Source organism: Zalophus californianus, chromosome 1 (assembly GCF_009762305.2).
Source record: "Zalophus californianus isolate mZalCal1 chromosome 1, mZalCal1.pri.v2, whole genome shotgun sequence".
NCBI classification, from domain to species: domain Eukaryota; kingdom Metazoa; phylum Chordata; class Mammalia; order Carnivora; family Otariidae; genus Zalophus; species Zalophus californianus.
Genome location: NC_045595.1, coordinates 24,613,081 through 24,635,728, shown reverse-complemented (window position 1 = coordinate 24,635,728; position 22,648 = coordinate 24,613,081). Strand labels below are relative to the sequence as shown.

The 22,648-nt window shown below is 42.5% G+C and overlaps 1 protein-coding gene across 9 annotated transcripts in view; it reads left to right on the top strand.

Annotated features, from left to right (window-relative positions):
- The first annotated feature begins 364 nt into the window (after positions 1-364).
- The window catches only part of ERC2 (ELKS/RAB6-interacting/CAST family member 2), a 977,487-nt gene continuing 955,203 nt past the window's right edge, over positions 365-22,648 (top strand). For 8 of the 9 annotated variants that reach the window (XR_003518693.1, XR_003518694.1, XM_027587663.1 and 5 more), the window contains exons 1-2: positions 365-525; positions 2,183-2,257. The gene's annotated coding sequence lies outside the window, so the exon portion shown is untranslated. The remainder of the gene's footprint in view (positions 526-2,182; positions 2,258-22,648) is intronic. The other variant, XM_027587658.1, reaches the window with a different exon arrangement.

The following is a 22,648-nucleotide window of genomic DNA, read 5'->3' as shown; positions in this document are numbered from 1 at the left end:
GCAGCCTTTGGAGGGGGGTAGCCGGGAAGGGGCGTCGGGGAGAGGAGATGAGGGCCAGGTGCTTCGAGAAGGCGGCTGACTGGGAGGTGGCGCTTCGAAGACCCCCGTTGCCCGAGGCCAGGCGCTCTCTGCTGCCCCCCGCGGAGGCGCCCGCGTCCCAGCCCCGGCCCCCCCAGCGGCTCCTCGGGAATGCTGGGAATGTGAGTCAGGGCCGCGGCGAGCAGGCGAGCGCGCGGAGCGGCCGGGCGGGGGGCCCGGCGGAGCGCAGCCCTGGCAGCGCCGCGCGAGCGCGCGTCTCGGGACTGCGGCGGGTGCCGCCCCCTCGGCCGTCAGCCCCGCCCGGCCCCGCGCCCGGCCCCGGCCCTCCGAGCCGTGCACTCCTAGCCCCGCTCCACCTCCTCCTCCTCCCGCTCCTGCTCGCTCGGGCTCCGGCGCCGGCTCCGGCTCCTCCCGGCCGCCCGGGGCCAGGGCGACGTGAGGTTGTAAAAATCCATGTGGGACAGCCCCGGGGCGAGCATCGGAAAGGTGAGACGTCGACGCCGGGGCCGGGGCCGCTGGGCGCCCGGCTCCCTCGGGGCGCCGGTGCCGGGCATCCCTCGTGCCGGGTCCCCCTCACTCGTGGGGAGCTGCAATGCGTTATCGCGGGGAGCCGAGGGGTGAACCATCCGCCTCCACCGGGGCTTTCTGGGGCGGGGGAAAGGATGGGGCGGCCTAAGGGCGGATTTGCCTTGATGTAGAAACCCCCGGATTGGAACAAGTGCACGGCTTGCTCTGGCGCGCGGGCGCCGCTCGCTCGCCCCGGCGGCCCGGGCCACCTCCCGCAGTCCCTCTCCGGCAGCCACCCTCATTGCCATCGCCTTTCTTCTCTCCAGCTCCCCCCCTCTTTCTCCTGGCTTTTCCCCTCTTGCCTCGAGGGGTGGGGTATTCTCAGGGGCAAGGGTCTCGGCGAACCCCAAGCAGAACAAAGTATTGAAAGGTGGAGCCCCAGTCCAGGGGGGTGGGGTGCCTGGCTGCCTCGGTGGGCTCCGAGGGGAGGGTATTAAGAAAAAAAAATCGTGTCAGGGAAAATGAAGCCGGTTTTATTGGGGAGGGGTAGAGGGTGGTGGTGTATGAAAATGAATACGATGTGAGATTAAACTGAACGACATTCCTTTTCTTCCCCCTCCCCGTCTCCGAATTTTACAATAAAAAGGGTACTTAGAAGGTTGTACCTAATTTTTTATTTTCATTTTTTATAAAAATTTTCGTCCGAGGCTTTGAAAGATCATCTTAGGACAGTGAAGATTAAGGGCTGCTTTGGTGCGGGATAATAAAACAGCGCTCATAAACTCTCGGATCGGCCCGGCCTTATTTATTTTGTACTTAAGGGTCTCTGCACTCCTTGCCAGAGAGGGAGGGTCTGCTCTGTTAGGAGCGGATCGATTTTAGGCGGCTACCTGCCTTTGCTGGATGAAAGGCAATTTACTCCCGGAGCGGTGAATTGTCAGGTCCCTCTGTGATTGACAGTCACACCTGCCACTTATGTAGGCAGAACGGGGACCGGTAAAACCTCAAGAGCCAATCAACGCTCGGGAGAGGAGGGCCGCTCCCACTTGTCATGGTTAGTTTCCTGGTTGGCTTTTTAAATCAGTGGTTTTACTTAACCATTGGTTTCCACCAGGTATGAGGGTTCAGCTGTGAGAGGGAGACAAGCGGGAAGAAAACTCTTCGTAAATGCGCTTAGAAGCAAGTATGGTTGACTTGTGTTTGTTTCTTCTCTCCTCCTTCTCCTCTCACTAGTTGTAGTAGTTGGGGATGCTCAGGCCATTGGCTTAAAATGAAAATGAAATGGATCTGTGTGAAAAATGCAATGATGGGGGGTGTGTTGGAGGTTAGAATTGTCCACCTATTTCTCTAGAATTGCAGGCTCCTTTATAAGAGACACCGTTTCCGTTGAGCTATCTGGAAAAAGGGTGTGGCACTTTGTCTCCTGTGGTCACTCTTGTCCTTGTAAAGTCACATTGTTTTCTCAGTATGCAGTTGTAATTGGCAGTTGTAATTGGCTCTGTTAATGGGTTTATAAGATATTTTTGAAGGAGACTAGCATGCTTTATTAGGATTACCACGAATAGAAGAGGTTCCTTTAGTTTTTGACAGTGTAACTCAACTTCTGGAAGTGAGGGCTTGCCTTCTTCACTTACAGTTTGGCTGTCAATTTGGATGTGGCAGTGGGGTCGAGCCAGATCCTTTCCGGAGGGTAGAAGAGTTTGCCTTTAAGGTGAGTTTGCTTCTAAGGTGAGCCATCTTGTCTGTCTGCCTCTGTGCTTTAATAAAAGCCCTGCACGGTTTGGGAGGGCGGTGTGTGGATGGTGATGGAAGCATGGTTTCATCAGCAAGACTTTCATGGGTGGATGGAGTGTGGGCAGCAGGACCAGCTCCTCCTCAGTTCTCTATAAATGAAAAGCTTATTTTTTTCCCAGTGCCCTTCTCCTTGAATTCGGCAGAAAAATTACTGGTTGATCTTGTTACCTTATAGAAGCTGTATCTGGATGTGAGTATAAAGCTGTGCATTCAGTGTTTCATGAACAGATTATGAGCCAGAGTACACTGATTAGGGTTTTTTCTGTGCGAGCCAGGTTTGTCAAGGTAGTATTATTACTAATATTATTGCTGTTGTAAATGCTAGCCCTTTGTGGATATTTTACATACATTATCTTTTTAAAAACTTTCAGAGCTCCTATGAGGTAGGGGTTATTATTACCCCCAAATTATAGATAAGGAAGCTAAACGGGATTATGTATCTTGCTTCAGTTTAGGGTAAGAGTGAGCACGTGAGTCCAGGTTTCTCTGACCCAGAGCCTGTGACCTTGAATTCAAATTTTGGTTGTGCCGTCTATATGTGTCCGTTCTGAAGTATGGACTCTCCCAGCATAGATAGGTTCTATTCTGTTTAGAATCCACTGGGATGTTAATGACCTTTGTACTGTGTGCTTTGTCTCTCTGAAGGCCATCACTTCACCAAGAGACAAATTTAGTAACTTTGTGTATTATATATTTCTAGTAAGTCAGCTTTGGCCCAGTGGAAATTTGGTTCCAAATATAATGATGATTATTTAAAAGAAGGTAAAACAAAACAAAATCCACACTCTTCTATTTTTACTGATACCTTAAATTTCCAGTTGGAGTTCTGAATAGGTATTGGTTGAATACATGCTCTTATCATTCAATTGGCTTTTTTTTTCTTTTGCTAAGGGATTAGAATTTTATTTTCTCTTTCACTTACAAAGAGACTCTTTTTCTCTTAGCAATTAAATATAATTGCATTTAAAATCATTCTCTTGAAATAGTATGGCCCTCTTGTTTTATTATGTTGGAAAGGGTACAAGACTTCAGCCTTGTCAGTGTCTTCCCTTTGGTGAAACTCAATGGTCATGGTTTGCCCACATAGATACCCTCAAATATTAGTTTAAATGAATGGTGTTGGAATCCATAAATCCACCTCAACAGATAGTCTTTGACTTTGGTGAGGTTAACTTTGTATAATCTACATTTTTGTTTGTTTTACTAGGGACACCCTTTATAAACCCTTTTATCATCTAAGAAGTTAACATTTTGGGGACGCCTGGGTGGCTCAGTCAGTTAAGCGTCTGTCTTCGGCTCAGGTCATGGTCCTGGGGTCCTGGGATTGAGTCCCGCATTGGCTCCTTGCTCTGCGGGGAGCCTGCTTCTCCCTCTGCCTGCCATTCCTCCTGCTTGTGCGTGCTCTCTCTCTAATAAATAAATAAAATCTTTTTAAAAAAAGAAGTTAACATTTTGGCTGTTATATTGGAGACCTATTTGCCAGCCAGTGGTTTAGTTTCAGCAATTATTCCTTGATACTTTATTGTGATTTTCCTTATTTTAGAAAAACAGAACAAATGGAAAATAGAAAAGCACTGGTATTAATGATAATTGTAGGTCTTATATCTAAAACAGTTGATCCAAAGGTAGACATCACTGGGTGTACCAAAGGCAGAGATCCTTCAGTCTCTTCTTTCTTGTGTGAAGAAAAGGAACAAAGTGAATTAATATGTAAGAAATGCTAAAATACATCAATTGATAAAAGTTACATTAGTCAACTTTTGCTGTGTATTAAAACTTCTTGACTACAGCAACAGGTATTAATTCTCACAGTCCTGAGTTTTTAGGTTGACTGTGATTTGACTGATCTAGGCTGCGCTCCTGGGGTAGTTCTGCTGTCGGCTGCACTTGGTTTTGGTCTGCTCTGCATGTGTTCTGGGGCCCAGGCAGAAGGGATAGTAGCTACTCGAGGCATACCCCTCTTGTGGCAGATAACTGGATTCGATAGCTGAGTCAAACGGCACAAGCAATGTCATTTTCACAAACAACCTTTTTGGACATAGCACGTCACATGGTGAAGATCAAATCCATGGGTAAAAGTAGACTCTGCCCATAATAGAGGAGGGAATATTTGATGAACTATAATCTAAACTCCTACAACATGTTAAAAGTATGGTGTCTTAGAGAATTTTATAGTTTTTTCGTCTTATTCTTGGGGAATACAGTCTTCATTGCCTCATTCCCACAACTAGCTTTATGACATATAAAGTTAGTGTTTAACTTTTACATTTCAGGAATATGCCATGTTTGATTCTAGAAGACTGATTGTAAATGTGGATATGAATATGTACATGAATTACTTAAATTATCAAGGCACTGTTTATTAGAACCTACTGTGTTCTAAGAGACTATACTCAATGGAATAATGAACACAGGAATTTTTGTCTGATGTGGGTTCTGCCACCATAGAACTTATTATTAGGAGTAGGTGTCAGGAAAGACTTCTTGGATGAAATGGCATTTTCCTGGACCTTGAAGCAGAGATAATGTTGGAGATACATATAGAGCAAATAGATACATATATAGTAGAAATGTAAGAGGAATATCTAGATAGGAGTTACTCCATTTGGCCAGAGGGTAAGAGAGGTTAATAATAATAATAACAACTGTAATCATCATAATAGCAGTAATTACAGCTCAACTTTTATTGAGCTGTTAACTGCTGTGCTTAGCACTTTACATAAAATATATAATTTAATATTGGAATAGACATTACTGATTGCCTATCCAATATTCATTGTCTCCTTTCTAACTAAAAGAACCCCAATTTTGTTTGAGATGGGAATATGGACGTCTCACTTTCCAAGACTCCCTTAACAGCCTAGAGTGGCCATGGGACTCAGGTCTTATAATGATATAAGTGAATGTTGTTGGATGGGGGCTTTCCTGAAAGCTTAGTGAGGACACACTTGGCTAGTATACCCCAACAACTTTGGCCCCTTTCTGCTTCTTCCTGCTGGGAACTTAGGTGCAGTGCCTGAAAGGGAAGCAGCCAGCTACAACAACAAAGACAGGACCAGGTATTAAAAATGGCAAAGCTGGAACTTGGAAGGGTGGGTCTTGATCTTGATGACATTGTTGAGCCATAGTACCAGCCTAAACTGACTTCTCCCAAACTTCTTTTTTTTTTTGGAGGGGGAGGGGCAGAGGGACAGAGACTCTTAAGCAGACTCCATGCCCAGCACGGAGCCCAATGCAGGGCTGTATCCCAGAACTCTGAGATCATGACCTGAGCTGAAATCAAGAGTCAGACGCTTAACCATCTGAGCCACCCGGGTGTCCCTTTCCCATACTTCTTATTGCCCAAAACAAATAACCTTCTTACTTGCAAGCCACTATTTGTTGCTTGTAGTCAAGCAGAATCCTCACTGTTACATTCTCTCAAAAGCTTCTCAAAGTTGACACCATCATATCAATTTTATAGGAGAGAACATTGAAACTCAGATTAAGGAACTTGCACGAGATCTAGGATTCATTACTATGTCATTTTGACTTCCAGGCCCTTCATCTTGCTTTGGCTGGGCAGGATAAGTACTACAGCAGAGAGAATGTTGGAAAAGTAGGCTGGGGTAAAATTGAGGAGGTAACGATTCCAGGTTGAAAAGTTTTGAGTTTTATTTCATGGGCTAGCAAGTATAAGATGATTTGAAAAAGACAGAAACTGGAGGTTAGAAGACCACTGAGGCTTAAGTATGTGACACCCAGTGCTTTACTGTGAATGAAGGTGGAGGAAAAGCTGGGCACAAAGCAGAGCTTGGGAACATGAGAAGAGAATGGAATTGAGCGAATACAAATCATAGCTGGCTGTTAACCTGTTCTTCTGAGAACAAAATGAAAGTCTCCTGAAGGTTAGTATTAACTTCTACTAATGGCTTCACATTTGCCAGGAAGTAGGGAATGAATAGTGTAGAGAATTGCTAATGGGATGTGAATCATTATTTAGTGCAGTAGGGTGGGGACAACTTATGGTCCATACCATTTGTTGTGTGACATGGTCTTGGTCTGGGTCTGTCTCTCTTGTGCCAGTTAAAGGGAGCAGAGATGAAGGGTAAGACCAGAGGGTGGTGCAGCGGTACAGCAAATCTGTCAGAGGACATCTGCTAAACATTCCGGAGCTTTCCTGGGGGTGGGGTGGGGTCACTTTAACTTCCTGGGCCTCCCTTTTTTCCCCTGTCTACTTTTTTTAATCTGTAAAACAAAGGATTTGGTTTACATTAGTGGTTTTCAAATGTTTTTCAGCTGTAGAAACTTTTTTTGTGTTTCCTAAATAAAAACTTATCTGGACCTTCAGTACAGTTAGAGAAAAAAGCAGAGTTGCCCTGAAAAATTCAGAGTCCGGGTTTGTGTTGTTTGAGATGCCTTCATGTTGAGGCCACTACTCTAAAATGACCCCTATACACCCTCCCAGGTCTAGGATTTGAGAACCTTAGAGCTATGGAGTTGTTTCATTGGAGCACCCTCTTTAACAAATCCCTTTGTTATTCCACAGCTTGTTGGTCTTCGTATCACCAGGGGTAGAGATTGTTCGTGTTCTCCCTAGCTACTTTTCTCTCCTTCCGGGTTTATGTTGGAAGTGACTTGTGTCACTTCTATGCTAGAATATTTAATTTCCAGTGTGAGACCATCCAGTGCTCGCTTCTGCTGTGATGGTCATGGAAGCATGTGTTGAGATGGAGCCTCCATCTGCCTGGGTCCCTGAGACACTGAATGAGGAACTGGCATTGGACATATAATGTGAGCAGGAAATAAACCTTTGTTGTTTTAAGCCATTGAGATTTTGTGATTGTTTGTTGATGTGACACTTTTTTAAAAGCTTAGCCTATCTGATCATCTTTTAGTACATGGGCCAAACTTCATATATCTTCCTTTTTTTAAAAAAGATTTTACTATTATTATTATTTTTAGTTTTTTAGTTTTTTAGAGAGGGAGTTAGGGGCAAAGGGAAAGGGAGAGAGGGAATCTTAAGCAGGTTCCATGCCCAGCGCAGAGCCTGATGTGGGGCTTGAACTCACAAACCTGAGATCATGACCTGAACCGAAATCAAGAGTCAGATGCTTAACCTACTGAACCACCCAGGCGCCCCTAAAGATTTTATTTTTAGGTAATCTCTATACACAATGTGGGGCTCGAACTCACTACCTGAGATCAAGAGTTACACTCTCCAGCAACTGAGTCAGCCAGGCACCCCATCATTTAACTGACTTTTTACATGTCTTCTGGATGAACCTGAAGTCTGTCCAACTTGTTCTTACTTTGTGGTTAGGGAAGCAGTGGGTAGGCATCAATATCAGCTGTCCATGCAGGTCTCTGTACTAATAGATTCCTTGGATTGGAATACTTACGCTTAGTAACATTTGCTTACATGTAAAAAAAAGTCTGAAGACATATTGTATAGTGCAACTTACTTTCCTAAAAAAAAAAAAGGCTTTAATTTAATGACCTGTTGCTTTTCTAGGTAATAGAACTCAGGGTCTTGGGGAAGAATATTAATTATCAGTTACCATAATAATGGCTACTATTGATTACTTATTCATTGATTTGTGAAATATTTGTTGAGCATCTACTGTGTGATAGGTACTGGGGGGTATAGAGGTGAGCTATAGATAGTTCTTCACTTGGACTTACACTCTCATTGGGAATTGTAGATAAGTTAGCTCTGTTCTGTGAAGGATACCATTTACTGAGCATCTACTATGTGCTAGGTGCTTTATATTCCTCATTTCAAACTACCTATACTGGTAGGTATGTTACTCCTATTTTATAGATGAGGAAACTGAGGCTTAAAGAATTTGCTAAGCTCTATGAAGGCAAGAAATTTTGCTTTTTGTTGTATCCCCAGTGCCTAGAGGAGTCTTCTTTTTTTTTTTTTAAGTGGGCTCCATGTCCAGCATGGAGCCCAATGTGGGGCTTAAACTCACGTCCCTGAGATCAAGACTCTGATATCAAGACCTGAGCTGAGATCAAGAGTCAGACACTTAGCTGACGGAGACACCCAGGCACCCTACCCCCCAGAAGAGTTTTTAACACATAGTAGATGTTCAAATAAATATCTATTGATTGAATGAATGAACAGAAGAATTTGCTCCAAGTTAATGGGTGGCAGATCTAGAATTTGAACCCACGTCTGCCTGACTCTCAAGGTTGCTAAATTATTGCTTGCCATAGTAGGAGCAGTGTGTGGCCCCACGATGACAACAGAAGCAACAACTGAGTCCTGTTGTTGATGCGAAGGCACCAGGAAGAGCCAGGCTGTTTTTCTTCCACAGCTGGGGCTGAGTCCTCTGTGTGATTTGCTTCTCACTCTGCCTCGGCTGTGGAAGCTCAAGGCCACACCCTCGCTGACTTAATTGTTGATATAATTCGTCACCCCTCTCTTGGGCCACTTCACCTTCTGCCATAGTCAGATTTTCTTAGCCATTGGCTAGCTCTGTTTCCCAGTGTTGTGCCTCAAGTTCTGCATTTAACTCTTTGGGCATTCTTTTTCCACTTCCATCTTTTAGATTTATTGCTTTGAAGGTCCAGGAAATCTCTAGTTGCTGGCACCTAGCGGGCACTCAACAAAATTAAAGAGAAAAGAGAAAGGGAAGAAAGGCTGCCAGTACTTTCAGGAAAGAACTAAGTGATGACTTTTTCCTGGAAGTCAATAGAGAGATTGTGGCCCCAGCAGAAGAAAAGTATGGGTTGGGTGGGAGGCCATCCCTGGGATACACCTATAGGTGGGAGGCCAGTGACAATAGTCATAGGTGCCTTATAGAAGCAGTTTTACTTTGCTGTGGTTTATTCTTTAGATTCTACATTTTGCTCACTTGATTCTCTTGTACGTGTGCAGTGCGTTCGCTCGTGTGTGTGTGTGTGTGGGGGGGTCTGATAGTGTTTCTTTCTTTTTTTTTCTCCCCTTTCCTTACAGCTTGCTACCCCTAAAGGTAGTTGTCATTACATGATTTCAGAGTATGAATGAATTGCAGGCAGCAAAGTGCATTCCCCGTTAGTGTATTAAGAGCAGACTATTAATTCAGGGCAACTCCTTAGTGGCTCAGAAGACAAGAACTTGAATGGGAATTGAGCAGTGTGACTGTTCTGTAGGAATACTCTCAGATCCTTACACAGGCTGTAAGAGACTTTCCACTAAAGCAGTGTGACTAATTATAATAAGAGGGCAGGGTTTTAGATAAGAGACTAAACCTAGTTGTGCATTGTAGTTAACTAGCTCCTGTGTAGCAAGTTTCTCTAAAACAAGGTGGGTGTGGTCAGGGTGGGAAGGTCATCCTCTGTGGGTTCAAGGTGACTGAAGGTGGGGTCTGGGAGTTGCTCTAGGGGTGAATTCTGCTCTGAAGGTGGAGGTTTGAGCTGTTCTGCAAGATACGTGGTTGGATTGGTACTGTGATCCCTTGTTATTTTCTTGGTGATACTAGTAGCCAGCAAACTTCTACCAAGATGGCTTTCCTATGCCTGGTTTCAGGCAGATTAGCCATGCTGCTTTCCTGCCAGCCAGCTCAACATTAACTATTATCACCTGGAGGAGCAAGACAATGGCTCAAAAGGGCAGGATCCTGGGAGCAATGTTGTTGACTCTTTCACATTTGGCTCTCAGGAGAGGGCTTTTGATGTATTTTCTTTCTTTCCCAAGATGTGGGTGACTTTTTCCTTCTAGGTAAAGTTCCCTCCTACCCCGTCTTTGTTTTGCATTTTGGCCCTTTAACCCTCTTGTTCCTGGAACCTCTTCTTGGGGGGGATGCAGGAGGTTTGGTTGTGAATGGGATGATAGCTTGGCATTCTTAGGAACTCTTTGAAAATAGATCTTGTTTGATCCTGGGTGGATACAAAGGCAACTGAGTTTCAGGGACTGCTGTTCATCAGGCTTACAAGCACAGAGCAGTGAGCAGGGTTACACAAGGGAAATTCTTTACCTTTTTTGTCAAGTCCAAGAAAAAGCTATCTTTTCATACACGGGCTTCAAATACTTTGACAGCCCATCTTGAATTCAGTAACACAAATAGTTGCTTAGAATAACTTCAGAGCAGATTCTTTTGGATAAAGAGACGTGAGCACTGACCTGCGAGTCAAAAGACCTAAGTTCCATTTTTGGCTTTGCCACTAGCTTTCTCCTTATTTGGAGATCTCTTGGTATGTGTCAAAATCATCTGGTCCTTTTCCAGATCTAAAATGATATTTTTTTACGACAGTTTTTTCATGCAAAGAATTGATGGAATAACTGTCATTTTATTAGCTATTTTATTCTGGAAAACAAGAATGGCCAGTGTGCTTTCGTGATGGACTTTATTAACAAAGAGTTAAGTGTTTGTATTATGTAGTCACCATATGTGTGTGTGCTTCATGCCAGTCCTCTGCTGGGCACAGGGAGGTGCAACCGTAATCAGAGCAAGTGATTTTTAGGGGCTCAGGAGTTGTAGCCTTTAGTGGGGCACTAGATAAGTAAGCAGGCTACTGTAATGGGAACTATTATGGGGGAGCACCCAGGCTGTCATGGAGGACTTAGGAGATTCACGGATGAAGGATGAGGAGGGCTTCTTGAAGAAGGTGACACCTGGGGTGAGGTAGAGCACTAAGTGGTGTTAGCTGGGTGCCCTTGGTTTTGATGGTGCAAATAACAGAGGGGACGGTCTAGGTCCAAAGAAGAGCAAGAGATTGGGAGATTTGGAATTTGGGGGAGTGAAAATAGACCTGTGGAACTGGATGGGGTATGTTGAAAGGGGCCAAACAGAGTGGCAGGTGTGAAGACCCTATGATCCACTAAGGAGATGAGGTTTGAACTTAATCACCAAGGAGTTTCAGTAGGGGGCTGACACAAGCAGAGATGCTGAATTCTCTTTATTCTTTCATTCCACTTTCATGGCAGTAACTACCTGCTTTTGGTGTTTGTGGATTATGTGGGGTTTGAAATTGGGATGAGGGAGTGGTAGAATGACCTGGAAAGCAATAGAGAGATTATGAATATGGCCTTGGGAATCCTAGCAGTGCGCATTCTGAGTCCATTGACCAAACACAATTTATGCAGCCTTAATACCTTTAAAAGACCACTTTCTAAGTGAAGATGCTCCTGATCTATAGTGGGACTCCACACTGCTTGTTGGTTTTGAGAATCTCTCCAAATGTCATCAGGGACCAAGTTCTTTTCAGTGAGGTGTTTTTTTTTTTTTTTTTTTAAGATTTGATTTATTTATTTGACAGAGAGAGCGATAGCAAGAGAGGGAACACAAGAAGGGGGGTAGTGTGAGAGGGAGAAGCAGGCCTCCCGCCGAGCAGGGAGCCCAATGCGGGCTCGGTCCCAGGACCTTGGGATCATGACCTGAGCTGAAGGCAGACGCTGAACGACTGAGCCACCCAGGCACCCCCCTTTTCAGTGAGTTTTAGGCAGAGCCAGAGAGTATGGCTCTTGTTTTAAAATCTTTGCAAATGTTTGCAGTTAGTGGATGGCATTAAACTGACTTTGTTAGACTAATAGAAGGCAATTCATAGTCTACAGCTTCTGAAAGTGGTGTGAGGAAGTTCATGAATGGGAAGGGTTTACTCCCTGAAATGTACAACATTGAGTGTGCTGCAGCCACATTCAATGTCCTGTGCATACCAGATGCGTATGACTTACACCACTTTTGTATATTAGATAGTAACATTGCTAAACTGCCTTTTATACATAAATCTTGACTTCCATGCTTCAGCTTGTGAACCAGCATTTTTGAGCTATTGTAATCAAGGCAGAGTATAGCAGAGTTTGCGTGATCATTTGAATATTTCTTGAATCTTGTCGTTATTTTATAAGAAGTAAGTGAAATGGAAAAATATAGGCAGTAATGTAGGGAGAAGTATGAGCCTCATAAACTTAATGTAATTGAGGCAAGGTGGAAACCATTAGACATGTCCAAGTATGGATGGTTTACTTTCAGTCAGATGCTTTGGACTTAAGGTGGCTACCTCTATATAGTTGTGAGGGATAAGAACAAAGTTAAAGGCTATGAACATATGAGATGTTAGAACGAAGCTTTGAGGATTATGATAAAGGGCAAGATGTAATTTGGGATTTTATTATTTACTCGTTTTGGTAACAGAACTTTCCTTTTTAACATTTAAGTCTAGGAACTTTTGTTCAGCTTCTTTTAAAAAAACATATTCATAAAGCCATTTTCTATAAAAGTAGGGGATAGAAATTGAATTTCTCATCAGTCTTATTTAGGAGAGTCCACCAGAGTCAGTAACCTCTTTCTCTGGTTTGCTAATTGGCATAGGTGATCACTGTGCTAACAAAATTCTCTGTGTATTTTGGCAAGCAAGTAAAGAGAAACCAAAGCGAATAAAGTGGTACTTAGCAAAGGATACACTTCAATGGATTTTCATGATTCTATGGTTTCAGTTGGTATACTGTAGAACAGAAAAAGACAAAATGCATCTTAGTCTTCCTCATAAACCTTAACGATGCTAAGATGGTACATTTGGAGGCAAAGAGAAAGGGCAGGAATTAAGGTTTGTGTATAGTTAACCTCACAGCCCCCTAATTCTCCAGGTCAGAAGGATATGGTGGTGATCTGTCTGTTTTGGAAAATCTGGTTGATATCTGGGAGCTTATCTAATTTCCTTTGTGGGCCTAGCCCACTTCTAAGCAAAGGATTGAATGGGATGCAAAATCCCAGTTCCTTTTGATGCATCTTGTGGTGAATAAGAAATCATGGGAGATGTTAATCAGGTAGAAGATGGGAAACAATAGCTGTTGGATTTTTAGTCTCTTTCTGAAACTGAGAGACTTAGTTTATCTTCAATTAAAAAGGCAGGTAACTATTGGATTAGAAGTTCAAGAAATTTACAGGTATCTACTACGTGTCAGGCACTTTGCTAAGCATGTTCAAGAATTATCTCATTTAATCTTTACAATAAGTCCGTGATTCAAGTATTATTTCTCATGATGAGGAAATTAATGTTTAGGGAAGTTAAGAAACTTGCCTTCAGTAGCAAACCCTGAGACAAGTATTCTTGTGAACGTAATTATTTGGGACATGACAGGCATCACCAGTATGTGAACAAGGGTATGAGATAGGGAGGAGAAGGCAGGCAACAAGGCAGTAGCTTATTCAGTAAGCTACTGCAGTGGTGACTGGAGTTTAATCTCACAAGGAAACTCTGGAGATGGTGTAAAACACCTCCCTTAGGAGGATCTCACTTGAGGGGTGAGGGAACAGGGATGTATAACCACCTGCTTCTGTCAGTTGGTTTTTTTTTTTTCTTTTCTTTCTTTAGATTTATTTTTATTAACTTTATTTTTTACTGTGGCAAAATATATATAACATGACATTTACCATTTTAAGCACTTTTAAATGTACACTTTTGTGGTATTAAGTACATTCACAATGTTGTGAAACCATTATGACCATCCGTCTCCAGATTTTTTTTTTTTTTAAGAGAGGGAGGGAAGATGGGAGAAAGAGAGATTGAGAATGAGAGAGAATCTTAAGCAGGCTCCACACCCAGCATGGAGCCTGATGTGGGGCTGGATCTCACAACCCTGAAATCGTGACCTGAACGGAAATCAAGAGTTGGATGCTTAACCGACTGAGCCACTCAGGTACCCCCATCTCCAGAATTTTTGCATCATCCCAAGTGGAAACTCTACATGCATTAAATGATGACTCCCCATTCCTTCCGGCCCCCAGCTCCTTGGCAACCATGATTCTACTTTCTGTCTCTACGAATTTGACTATTCTAGGTACCTCATGCAAGTGGAATCATACAATATTTCCCTTTGTGTCTGACTTAATTCACTTAGCAAAATATTTTCAAGGCTCATCCTTGATGTAGCATGAATGAGAATTTCATTCCTTCTTAAGGATGAATAATACTCCATTGTATTTATATATCACATTTTGCTTACCCATTCATCTATTGGTGGGGATTTGATTTGTTTCTATCTTTTGGCTATTGTGAATAATGCTTCTGTGAACATTGGTGTATAAGCATCTCTTCCAGTTGTTTGTGAGGGTGATTAATTCCCTCGCACTTCTATCTTGAACCCTGCAAGAGCAGAGTAGTTTTCCAAGGTTCAAAAGAAGTCCTCAGTAAAGATGCTGATATTGGCGGTGTGGAGTCCTTTGGAGCACTCGAAAATGTTCAAGTCAGAGGGACATTAGTAGAGCACTTAACAGCATCTGCTCATAAGGTCGTTATACAAGGAAGTGGAGAAGCTAGTATTTGAATCTTGAGCTCTTGATTCAAAGCCCATGCTTTTAACTGCTCTGCACTGAGCTGCCTTTAATTACAAGTGTAATAGCACTGGGATACGAAGATGAATGAGCCATGGTTGTTGCCTTTAAGGATCTATCAGGGTCGAATCATCTGTCTGGCAAAAGGTTCCCGGGAAGATGGTGGCATTACTTAGTACAATCTGGAACTCACAGAGCCAGTCATTGTAAGATGGAATCACAGATAACAGGTGCATGGGACCCCTTTCTCTTGACATCCTATGGTGAGGCATGCTTGGGCCAGACATGACCGGACACTTCATGGGACTGTGCTCCAGGGCAGGCACTCACACATGCGGTGACCATTGGTGTTATGAGGTCCAGCCTACACCCACTGATGTTTCCTGCTATTCACTTGAGCTGTTTGCATAACTATATTATCTCAGCAGGATTTATCCTCCTTCCAGCCTTTCCAGTGATTGCCTTCTCTTGATGTCCAAGCATTAGGAACAGCTATTTGTTAGGAAAGAAATCAGGGTCCAGGAGGGACAAAGACGCAGTTAAAATGGTATGTGTATCTGTGCCTCGAAAGACATCATTTATAAGTGATTTGCATTTATCTAGAGACCTAACATCAGGTATTTTTTAATCCCTGAAAGAATGACATTACCAGATTGGTATTGTGGCAAAAGGAGGAAAGAAATGAGAAATAAATCAGTGAGAAAATGCTGCTCTATATTTTAACCTAAATGTTAAATATTTTGTTTTAGTACTGCATTTGTGGGAGCTGGATGTATTAATCAGACACTGCTAGGTTATGCTGAGATAACAACCTCCAAATTTCAGTGGTTTATTTCTCTCTCGTGGGTTGTCTGTGGTGCGGCCCTACGTTGTCTTTATTCTGGTTCTCAGGCTGAATGAGTGGTCATTTTCTTGGATGAGCCAGTGTCACTGTAAAGAAGAAGAAACCAATGGATTGCACATAAGATGGCTCTTAACAACTTCTGTTTGGATATGGCATGTGTTACTTCAGTTCTCATTGCATTTGGCAAAACAAGTCACATGGCCAAGCCTGATGTCTGGAGGGGCAGGAAGGATTCTTTCATGGGAAACAGACTGTGGGGATGAGCTAACTAGAGAGGGACAGTGAATATTTTGAACAAATGATGCAATTTGCTGCACTGGCAAAAATTTTACCCTCATGAGCAAATTGCTTAGCAACCTTTTTAATCAGCCAGTCTTTGTAGAGCCATTGCAACATGTTTAATATTGTTATTCCTCTTTTATACATAAGGAAGAAACATATTGTGCTTAAGGGTCTAGTTCTCTTCCTGGAATCCATGTAAAACCACCCACGTAAGTAGTAGTATTATTTGTAATAATTCTGTCAATTTACTGTCTTTCAAGAACCAATCGTAGAGATTAAAGAGAACATAAGCCCAGAATTCGAATGCTTTTCATAGTCATATGTGGAATTAATAGAGAATAAAGAACTTGTTATTAACAACAAGATGATCATCCTTTAATATTGATGAAGATGAGGGTTGTTGTACTGAGTATTTACTAAGCTTCAGGCACTGTGCTGAGCACTTGTGCTTTCTCTGATTTAATCAGGACTCACCTTTGTGAAGTAGCCATTGTTACTCTAGAGGCCATTGTTACTCACTGAGGCTCAGAGAGGTTTGTTAACTTGCTCAAGGTTTAAAAAGATAATAATCGTGGGATTCAGGACTCAAACAGATAATAAATATGGGTTTCGGGACTTAGAATTTCTCAAGGTTGGATGAGATACTTTTTTTTTTTTAAAGATTTTATTTATTTTTGAGAGAGAGAGAGTGCGTGTGTGCATGAGCGGGGGGGGGGAGGTGGGGTGTGGAGGGGGAGGGGGGCAGAGGGAGAAGCAGGCTCCCCACTGAGCTGGGAGCCCAACGCTGAGGCTCAGTCCCAGGATCCTGGGATCATGACTTGAGCTGAAGGCATTTGCTTAACCATCTGAGCCACCCAGGGGCCCGGAGAGATTCCTTTTAAAGAAATAATTTTTAGCACCCCAGGGTTGACTTAAATCATTGTATTGTAATGATTGTAATGTGTAATGATTGTAATGGTAATATATAGTGTAATTGCAGGTGAGGTTTTTTTGTTTAGTTTAGTTTTTTTGTTTTTTAGCTCCTTTATAAAACCTAAATCAATTTAGAAATTAAGTATACTTCAGGGCACCTGGCTGGCTCAGTCAGTGGAGCATGCGACTCTTGATCTTGGGGTGGTGGGTTTGAACCCCATGTTGGGTATAGAGATTACTAAAATAAACTTAAAAAACAAAGAAATTAAGTACACTTCATATTACTAATTCAAATAGACAAAATTAATTTAACCACATTAACTAAGTTACTGCTTGTAAATAAATATGATAAATATGTAAAAAACTGCTTACTATTCTGGGTGGGTTCTTTGGCAGTTAACTGCTCTATGCTGCCGTGTACTGGGTGGTGACTTAGTTCTCCCACCATATTCACAATATTCAACTTCTGTGAAACTTAGATTCATGCTGAGGAACTTGACCTCCCTTACCTTTCACTGAGTAAGAACACATCATTTAGATTCCCAAGTCCCATCTTTTTTCCTTTCTCATTGACCCATGGTGATTCCTGAGTATAGGGCTTGTTGCTCAAACACAATGAGCATGGCTGCAGTGATGATCAAGGGTATCCTTACATTATTTGTTTTCAGAGTACTGAAATAAAAACAACCTTAAGTTCTCATGAGATTTATAAATTCTTTATATACAGCTGTGGATCTACCCCCTTCTCAGTACTTGCCCAGGTTAAACAGCTGGATTTTCTCTCTTTGGTACTACTCTGTCTTTCTTTCATAAGACTCTCCATCTGAGACCACACCCTATACTCCTAGAGAGGCTCTCATCTATTTCCAGTGTTCACAACACCTGGCAGCCTTGCACAATAGAGTTATTGCTCATGTTACCTGAATAAAGGGGCTGTGGCTCCCCTTTGAAATGGAAGGCTTTGGGTCCCTGGAAGGTCAGAAACCATATTACAGATTTGTTCTCTAGAAATATTGTTGAAGAGATTTGAACTATGTGCTGTAATTTCCCTCTTAATATATTTTTTATATCTGATAAGCTCACCCTTATCTGTGCACTAAGAGATAAGAGTTTCTTGATGACTTAATGTAGATATTGACTCTCATTCACTATAATTTCAGTTTTTTTGAGGCATTTCTGAGTACCATTTAGCCCCACCTTACACTTGGCCCTTGCTAAAGGCTCATGTGACTCCTTCATGGTAATCAGTCATATTTTTGAGAGACCCCAGAATTAAGATATAGCATTCATTCTTTCTCTTCTTTGCAGAATACATAGATGAATGCTTGTCTCTAAAATGTGCACATTGAAGCCATTTCCCATCTCTTGCTATTGATGGTGGTCCTTTCTTCTTCTTCTTCTTTTTGGAATAGCTTAAAATCTTTGCCAAAATTTTTCCTTGTGTGCATGATTATGTGTATTTTCTTTTCTAGCAAAAGCCTATTTAGACATAATCCTACATGTTGATTTTAAATGTAGAAAAATTTTGTGTGATTGAGTTTTTAAGGGTATAGGGGTAGCATTATTCTTCTTCTACCTTTTGTACTTTCTCTGGAACATCTGTTGACAGATGGAGAATTTTTTAGTGTAAACCCAATAATTCCTGACTATTCTTTTTTTGTAAGTACACTATAGCTAAAGCTTTGCCAATTGACACTTTATGTTTGCAGATTAAAGAAAATGCACAGATGTTTTAAAAATGAATCTCAAAACCTTATTTATCTCTTTAGTGCAACCAGCTTAATTTGTTATATTTATGAAACTTTATGAGGCAATGAATAATATTGTTATAGTCAGTATATTATATTAACCATAATTGTCTTTTTATTTTGATTTAGCATCTCAGCTTTTCTATTTTTACTGTTTATTGTTTGAGATTTTGCTATATTTTTAACTTGTGGATTTAGCTGTGTACTAGATAGTGGTCTATTCCTTTAACAAAAGTTTTTAGGGGTTTCAGGTTTTGAATTTAATCCTTTAGAATAAATTGACAGAGTTTGAAATTAAAACTATGGAAATGGCTAATGGAAAGTGCAATTAACTAATACGTGGTTATACAGAGTCCTTACCTTGTAGTATAGAATATAGTCAGCCTCTTCATTTAAGTACCTTACCATAAAATAGAGCCAAGGCAGCTGAACATGTAATCATGCTAAATCTGTACATGGAAAACAGTAATTATAAAACGAGTTTGAGGGAACTAAAGGAGAGAGTAGTGATGTGTGGATGAATGTGTTTGAGTTGCAAAGTGCTTCTTGGAGAATGATGGGAAAGCAATTTTTAAAATCTCTGCTACATCAAACTTGATTTTTTTTTTCCTGATTCATATCATTGTGGAATTTAAAAATGAAATGGCTTATTATTGGGACTTTCAGTATCTACAGATGTGTAATATTGTACCCTGAAGATGATGGGAAAAATGGCTATTTTTCTTTCCAGTTTTAAAAAATGGTTGATGTCTTGAGCAGTTTTGAATAGTAGGCTGAGTTTGACTTAGGACTGTCTGACAAGGCAAGTGTCATGAACTGAGAGAGTTCTAAGACAATTTGGAATTTCAAAATCAGTGTGTCCTATTCTGGTAATCTTGAGCTTATCACATTTAGCTTTATTTGAGCATTAGCTGTGTGCTGGGCATTGTGCTAATTACTTTTCTTTTATTATCTTACTTAATCTTTCCCAAATCACTTTGAAAAGTACTGCTATTATCCCCATTTACAGCTGAGAGAAGTGAGGATTGGAGATTATTTTGCTTAAGGCTGCACATCAAGAAATGAAAGATGTGTTTCCAATCAGATCTGATTTTGAGTTCTTTCTTTCCTTTTTAAAAATACTATATCAGGGCCCCTGGGTGGCACAGTTGGTTAAGCATCTCACTCTTGGTTTTGGCCCAGGTTGTGATCTTAGGGTTGTGAGATTGAGCCCCACGTTGGGCTCCATGCTCAGCATGGAGTCTGCTTGGGACTCTCTCTCTCTCTTCCTCTGCCCCTCCCCAACCCCCTGCACAGGTGGGCGTACTCTCTCAAATAAATAAATAAATCTTTAAAAAAATTATTAAAAAGGGCGCCTGGGTGGCTCAGTTGGTTAAGCGACTGCCTTTTGCTCAGGTCATGATCCTGGAGTCCCGGGATCGAGTCCCACATCGGACTCCCTGCTCGGCAGGGAGTTTGCTTCTCCCTCTGACCCTCTTCCCTCTCGTGCTCTCTATCTCTCATTCTCTCTCTCTCAAATAAATAAATAAAATCTTTAAAAAAATTATTAAAAAACAAACTATGTCTTACCTTCCTGGCTATGGTAACAAAATTGTTGTATTGTCATGGAAGTGATTTCAATGATATGATGAAAATGGCATAATATTAAATATGTTCTTTCAAATATTCAAAACTGTTTTGAATCCTCTGTGTTCTCTTAGGGCTGGTCAGGAAGAGCCCCTGCAAAGGGCCTCAGGCTCTAGAGGGCCCACTCTGGCCCTCATCTGACTGCATCTTCCCCATGGGGGAGGAGTCTGCAGTGCTGAAAGTAGGTGCCCACCTGAAGCCTATGCCGGCATTCTAGGGTCCGCTCTGGGTACCCACAGGCCTGAGACCGCCCTTCCTAAATGACTCCGAGTTGTCTTCCAGGGTCTGTTTGGGATTTTTTGCCAGGTCTGTCCTCCTGAGGAGAAGTCAAGCTACCGATGTGTATACCCTTAGGCCTGGAGCTGCTGAGGGGCACCTATTTGTAAAAGTATATACCAGGTGTCAGCAAACCACTGCCTGTGGGCCCAATCCAGCTAACACTTGTTTCTATAAATAAAGTTTTATTGGAACATAGCCACACTCATCTGATTACAGATTGTCTATGGCTGCTTTTGTGCTGAAATGCAGAATTGAGTTGTTGTGACAAAGACTAATGGCCCACAAAACCTAAAATATTTACTATCTGGTATTTTATAGAAAAAGTTGGCTGGTGCTGGTTTGACAGAGCTAGCCTAGTGTGCAGGCTGCAGAATTCATGTGTATGAGACCCTCTGGGGTGTGGTTAAGCCAGGGGTGTGGAGAGAAGGATGTTGGCTGGAGATAGGCCTGCCTCTTGCCACCATGTTTTGGCCAGAACATTGAAGAATCCAAGAATTCTTAGTTTAAAATTAAAACTTCACCTTCCACATTTTATGTTTGTCAAGGTAGGAAGATATTTTATTTACCAGGTTGTTAGCTCGATTTAAACTGTAAAATGTATGGATATATGGTACTTGGGCCTCTATTTGTACCCTTGCCCTGGGCCCCACAAATGTTAGAAGAAATGTAAAAACACTGGGGTACAGGGTAAGGGTTTAAAATAGGAGGCCAGAGAGGCCCCAATAAATAATCACACAAATTCATATAGAATTATAAAGTGTAGAAGGGCTTTTGGATCATATATGGATTGTTCAAAAACCTTGCTCCAAATTTCATTTGTCCAACTTAAACCAAAAATGCTGGAACCCACCTGCCAGCTTAGCAGGAAGTTCCAGATCTGTCATCCAGGGCTCTCCCTACCTCTCTCTTCCTCTCCCTGTCTTCTCCCCTGACCCCCTACCCCAGAATTACACTGCCCCAAAGTGAGGGGGATATGGATATAAATCCCATACCTAAGTCCGGAGATGGTTTCTGTCCAACTATTCTGCTGTATGATTGCATCTTTGAGCCACAAGGTGTTGCCATTGAGACTGGTCTTCCTCAGACAGAAGGATGCTATGGTCCCAACTATACGGTTCAGCAAGGGAAGGCCAACCCAGTTTCCCAGTGGCCAGCTCAGCCACTGGTGTGCCATGCATGGTGCAGCAGATGTCATTGGTGTCTTACCCACATCTCGGCACTCATGGACTGTACTTGGAACATGAGGATTTTCTCATGGCCTCCATGCACTGCAGGTTGGAAGTGCCAGGGGAGCAGATGTCTACTGATGGTCAGTGGGTACCTTACCCTGATGGAAGTATAACTCTGAGGCAGGCTTTACGCTGTTTCTCAGAGCTCCTTCAGCAGGACTGAACCCAGTTTCCCACAGCAGAAACTTCCTCGAAAATGTACCCCAAATTGACTTCTTTCACTTTCATGTTTTAGTGCCAAATTCTCCCCAGAGTGCTTCCTGGGATTACCTTCTGAATGAACCACCTGTACCCAAATCCTTGTCTCAGTGTCTGATTGTGGGGAGCACTGCCGGGAACACTTGGACCTCCTCATGGGTCATATCCTTGTACATAGCATTGTGCCCCACTGCACAGGCTCCATGCAGCATGGCATGGTCCCTAGGAGCTTCCCACCTCACCCAAATGCTTTGTCCATACAGGCTTCTCCATGACTCCTGGGTCACTTGTCTTGAGTCCCAGTCACCAGCCTGGATACCCTCTTATCTTGAAGTAATTATTTTGTTCCTGATAGCTGTAGTATTGTTTGTAACCATGTTCATCTCCTCCCACCAGGCTCACTTCCTCTGAGTCTTGGGCTTTGTGAGTGGAGTGTCAGTGACTTTCCTCCCCAAAGGCTCCAGAATCCCTTGTGCATATTGATTACTCTCCTGCATGGTTTCCTATTTTGCAAACCAAGAGTCTGCAGCCTTGATTGGGTCTTTCATACCATGAAAAAAAAACATTATGCTTTGAGAGAACATAGCCAAGAGACCTGATTTGGATGGGACAGACCTTGTAGAGGGTATGCTATTGGATGTTGTGATCTAAGTGATGAGTAGGAATGAGCCCTGCAGAGAGAATAGCACAGGGGAAGCTGAGTCAGGAAGGGACTTGATGCAACTGAGCATCAGAAAGAAGACTCAGGCAGAGTCAGTGATTAGAATGGCAAGAATGGCTGGAACTGTTGGCATTGGCCAAATCCTGTATGGCCATGGAAAGGATTTTGGTCTTTGTCCAAAGAGCACTGGGATGCTTTGAAGGGCTTTAAGTGGGTCAGGGGAGCTATTTTGTGATCAGGAGTGCACTGTAGACTACGATGTGTGAGACAGAAGGAGGAGGATTAGG